Below are 6000 nucleotides of genomic sequence, written 5' to 3' on the forward strand. Positions count from 1 at the left end.
TGTCACACTTGGAAACCACGGTGTTGTGCAGCTATTTGCCTTGTTGCAGGGTTTTAAAAAAACTGCAGTTTTGATTTTAGTGAAAGACAAAAGCCAATCCGTGGCCTGCAGTCTGACGATGTCACATTTCCTGACTGCTTGGAACCCCGACTAAGTCGTCCTGTAGCCCACATCATAATGTTTCCATCTCTCTGCTTGACTGTAGGGATGCTATTTTTTGCATCACACTCCTATTTCAAAAGGTCAGTTAAAGCCACATAATTTCGTTTCATCTCCCCACAGCACTTTCTCCAAAGTCTTCCCTGAATCATTTAGATGTTCACTGGCACTTGAGATGGGCCTATACATGTTTCTCCTTGAACAGGTAGCTACCCTATGTTAGCCTAGCTTTCTATCACTGATGCTCTGTGTGTATGCTGCTGCCTCTCGTCTCGTGTTACTTAAAAAATTAATCCCACAGCTTCAATAACCGTATCTAAAAATCTCTCATTGAAAGTTACGGTTGTAGGTTTGGAAACATTTTGGGGTAGCCAGTGTTAAATAGAGACAGGGCCACATTCTTTATCTAGTCATTGTAATGAAAGAAGCACATTAAAAACTATATGAGAGTTTGCTTTTAACAAGCATGTAATGAGTCTACTTAATTTAGGTAGTCTTAGGGAGTCAAACTGAAGGTAGCATTTTGTGGATGTTTTCCCTGCTGCCCGATCCCATCAGTCTCTTAAAGCATCATTTTTTATGCGCCCTGGTGTGACAGAGGTTTCATGGCGCTACAGGTTACCTGAGCACATCAGGTATATTACGGTTGAAAACCAGTGCCCGGCCTTCCAGTGGGTGTTCGACCCCTCGTGCACAGCTCAGGAGTCTAAACGACCCAGCAGTTATGGACATGTGTGTTTTTGGTGTGCTGTCCCTCGTTCTCCCTGCTTGCAGGTGTGTGTGTGTGTGTGTGTGTGTGTGTGCCGGTGTTTCTGAGAGCACCTGTTTTCAGGCCTGGTGGGTGTGGCTAGGGCTGGGCGATATATTTCATTTTCATTCATTTCATTTATTTGTTCATTTTCAGGCACAACAAATACCTATATTGAACATAAAATGCACAAAACAATCACACATATCAGTTTTTTAAAAATATCGATATATTTTTATACGAGATATAAGATGTGACAATATCTTTTATATCGATATAGTCTATGTTACGTTATAATTATAGTTGTGGAGCCACAAGTTTGCCTCTCTTTCATCCACTTTTGTCTTTGCGCAACGTTCCTCCGCCTCGCCTCTCCTTCACTGATTATAACTCCCCCTCCTTCCCCATCGCTTCACCTGCAGGCAGCGACAAGATGGACATGGCAAATCTCCGTTAACGAGTTACTGCACATCGCCCCGTGCGTGGGGCTGGACGGCGTCAACGTGCTAACGAGCTAACCACGCTAATGAGCTAAACACGCTAACGCCATGCACAGCCTAAAATCCTTTCATTTTCTCAAAAGTTGACAGCGCGCCTTATGTATGAATTCTGGTTGTGCTTGATGACCGCAAACCGATTTTATGTGGAACACGGCGCTCAGCAATCTGTCCAAAAATGTTTTAGTACGACTTTGGTAAGCTACGGAGCTGCACCGCTTGATGTATTGTCGGAGCATTACGGCTACCGTAGTCCGGAGTAGGGCCGGGCGATATGACCCAAAATTCATATCTTGATATTTTTTTAAAGCCATAAAGTAAGAACAAAAAGAGAGTTCTTAGTCAAAGCTGTGTCCCAGATGTCACACAGGCACTTTTATAACATAGAGCATAGATGTACATGAAAAAAACTACTCAAAAATAAATTATGAGCATTTATTAAATAATAATGCTCCATAAATAAAAGAAAACTATGTTGTTTTTGTCCATAACAAAAAGCTCACAATTGTGCAGTCAAAATGTAAACTAAAAGACGCTGAGCACAATAACAGACAGATTTCAAAGCTGCTCTGTTCCCAACTTCTACTGCGTGACTGACAGCCTGGAGTTTGAAATCCGCTTCAGGTGGTTTTTATGGTCCTTTTACACACACAATACGGTTTTATTACGTTGATGCACAGTACGTATCACTCCGCGAGGCTCCTCGGTAGCCGTAATGCTCCTACAATCCATCAAGCGGTGCAGCTCCGTAGCTTACCAAAGTCGTACTAAAACATTTTTTGACAGATTGCTGAGCGCCGTGTTCCACATAAAATTGGTTTGCGGTCATCAAGCACAACCAGAATTCATACATAAGGCGCGCTGTCAACTTTTGAGAAAATGAAAGGATTTTAGGCTGTGCATGGCGTTAGTGTGGTTAGCTCGCTAACACGTTGACGCCGTCCAGCCCCACGCACGGAGCGATGCGCAGTAACTCGTTAACGGAGATTTGCTGTCTTCATCTTGTCGCTGCCTGCAGGTGAAGCTATGGGGGAGGAGGGGGGGTTGTGTTCAGTGAAGGAGAGGTGAGGCGGAGTAACGTTGTGTAGAGACAAAAGTGGACGAAAGAGAGGCAAACTTATAGCTATAGTTATAACGTATATATCGATATAAAAGATATGGTCACGTCTTATATCTCGTATAAAAATATATCGATATTTTTTAAAAACTCGATATATCGCCCAGCCCTAGTCTGTAGCCTGGCGGAGTGATACGTACTGTACTTCAACGTAATATTACCGTATTGTGTGTGTATAAGGACCATAAATGGCACCTGTAAGAGACACGGTTACGAAGCGGATTTCAAACTCCAGGCTGTCAGTCACACAGTAGAAGTTGGGAACAGAGCAGCTGTGAAATCTGTCATATTATTATGATCAGCGTCTTTTAGTTTACATTTTGACTGCACAATTGTGAGCTCTTTGTTATGCACAAAAACAACATAGTTTTCTTTTATTTATGGAGCATTATTATTTAATAAATGCTCATAATTTATTTTTGAGTAGTTTTTTTCATGTACATCTATGCTGTATGTAAATAAAAGTGCCTGTGTGACATCTGGGACACAGTGTGACTAAGAACTCTCTTTTTGTTCTTACTTTATGGCTTTAAAAAAAGTATTGAGATATATATCTTATATCGCCATCCAGCTAAAAAATATCGAGATATGAATTTTGGGTCATATCGCCCAGCACTAGGTGTGGCCCTGCCAGGTGGTTGGCCACACCTGAAGACCATCACACAGCTGATCAAGCCTTGTCGGAGGAGCTACTTAAGAATGCGGCGGCGCTCTCTCTGACGCTGGATCATTGCGTGACTTCACGTTAGTCTCTCGGCCAGTCAGTACGGATAGTCTGCCGCATTGTATGTGTCTTACGGCTGCCTGTTTGTTATCTCCCCAGGAGAAGCGTGGAGACGAGAGGGCAGCGAGCACGGGGTGCTCAGACACTGAGGAGCGGAGACAAGGAACACTAGCACTGGGAAGACGACATTTCACGGGAGTCGGGAACGCACTGCGGATTTATTGTTATTTTCCATTCACTGTAAATAAACACACTGCTTGCATTCAGAGCTCCGTGCCTGGCTCCTCCTTCCTCACATCCCCACGGTTGACGCTGGCCAACCGTGACAAATTGTCACCATTCTGGGTCCGTTGGACCCAGTATTTTGAGTTTATTATGTTTTGGTTTATTTTTGCATTATGGATTGTTTTCTGATGTTCTGGTGCTTTGTTTATTATTATCATTATAGATCTGTTTCTGTTATTCTTGGTGAGGGATCAGTTCTTAGTTTTTGGGTTCTCATGTGTATTACAGTTTCTGTTCAGTGTCTAGTCTCTCTCAGTGTCATGTCTGCATCTGGTTTAGTAATTCTTGTTTCCTGTTTTATTGTGAAAGTCTTTGTCTTATGTTAGTGTGTGCAGCTTAGCTCCCCCGTCTCGTTAGCCCTGATCTCCCCCAGCTGTGTCTCCCTTCTGTTGCCCATTCCCTCATTACTACCCTGTGTATTTAAGCCCTGTGTTTTCCCATGCTCGGTGTCGTGACCCTCAGATCCTGCCTGTTTGTTCCAGTTAGTGTTTTCATGTTTGGTTTCTGTTTTGTTGGTGCCAGCAATAAAGCTGTGGTTTTCAGTAGAGATGGACCGATCCGATATTACGTATCGGTATCGGTCCGATACTGACCTAAATTACTGGATCGGATATCGGAGAAAAATAAAAAATGTAATCCGATCCATTAAATATCACGAAAGCACCTCACAAAACTTGCAACACGCCGTAACTCACCTCAGAACGTTAGCACGTCGGAGCAGTATGCATCACGTGAGCGGCTGTGGCATGCGGGACCTGTCGGTGGTCTGGATAGCATTTGGAGCTTCGCTAGCAACCCGGCATTTCATCTCCGACAAAGTTATCCCCGAGAGAAGTAAAGCAAGTGTGTAAGTCCATCTCTGAATGTTTGTAAAGCATTCCTGCGTTAAGCTTAACAAGCGACTGCCTCTTCTTGCTGCTACTTCAATCATGAAACTGCTTAAATGATCAGCTGATCGGCTTTTCTGTCGCGAGTCCGTCTCTCTGGTTTGCTTTTGGCCCACTTTGCACCAGAAAGAGGAAACCAGCGGCTGAACAACAGCAGCACGTTTAAGCTTGATCAGCTGTTGTTAGAATGTATTTAATCTTACTTTCTACTCGAGGATCTTTTTCTACGTAGCTGACGGCTGGTAACTTTGCAGGGGCGGATCTAGCAAAGTTTAGCCAGGGGGGCCGATAGGGCATGAACACGGAAAAGGGGGCACAAAGACATACTTTTCTTTCTTATTCTCATTTAAAATGTCTAGCTTTTAATAAATAATTATCTGACACCCAAAGTTTTAATTTGATGTAAAATGAATAGAAGTCAATTACTGTATATAGTAACTATTAAGTCTAATATACCCTAGTAAGCTATAGTACTTTTTCCTTTGGGAAGGTACCATCTGTGCAGTCTGCAATTTTGTTGAAGAAAGATGTTGAATCTATTTAATATTTCTTGAAAAATAATTGATTTCTGTGCATTTTTTTTCACACTGCATCAAATTAAGGTTGATTACGTCGATTAAGCATCATGAGGTGGAGCGTGAGGGGTGGTTCCCTATTTTTTATTTATTTATTTTTGTTGTTGCTGGGAGTTGGAACCCTATTAGTTAGGTTGCTTAATATTTATGCTAAGTACTCTTTAAAATACCAGAATAGGGAGGATGGTGTAGGTCTAAGTTTATTAGATTGATCAGTATTTCGGAACTATGAAATATTTTTTTTTTTGCATACAGGTATAACAGAATAGCTTTAGCGTAGTTGTTGTTTTAAACTTGAGTATGAACTTATACAAAATGCAGCAAGATATTTAAAAAACAGTTTTGTTGATTAAAAAACACTATATCGGATTCATATCGGTATCGGCAGATTGACAACATTGACAAATAGTAGTTGACTAATATCAGGAGCCAAAAAGAAAACAAAAAACAAACTAAATAAATATTTCAGATGCTGAAAATAAATTATTACGGTTGTTTAAATTTGCTGTCAGCAAGTTAGGTCTAATACATGTAGTCAATCTAATGAATCAATATTACATGTAAAAAGTACAGAACTGAAAATGAAACTAAAATATAACGGTAAATGAACTGGTTCTTGTATAAAACCTTTCTACTCTCTACAACTTGCCTCATTCATGCACTCACTTTTTTCTGTGCTTTTTCTCTGTAAGTGCTTTCTATCTAACATTAATACGCATTCATCCTCCCGATGGATGCATCGGAGAGCAACTTGGGGTTAGCATCTTGCCCAAGGATATTTGGCATGCAGGCTGGAGCAGAGGGGCATTGAACCAGCAACTTTCTGATTAGTAGGTTTCCTGCTCTACCTGAGCTACAGACACCCCAATTTGTGGTGCTCTGGAAACAACACGTTCTCATCCCAACAGGTAACGATGCTATGTGACAAATCATCGGTATGTGTAAATGTGTTTTTTATTCTGATCATGAATCGCTTTGTAAAACAAGACCTGATAGGGTTAAGGTTAA

Source organism: Maylandia zebra, linkage group LG23, assembly GCF_041146795.1.
Source record: "Maylandia zebra isolate NMK-2024a linkage group LG23, Mzebra_GT3a, whole genome shotgun sequence".
Lineage (NCBI taxonomy): Eukaryota > Metazoa > Chordata > Actinopteri > Cichliformes > Cichlidae > Maylandia > Maylandia zebra.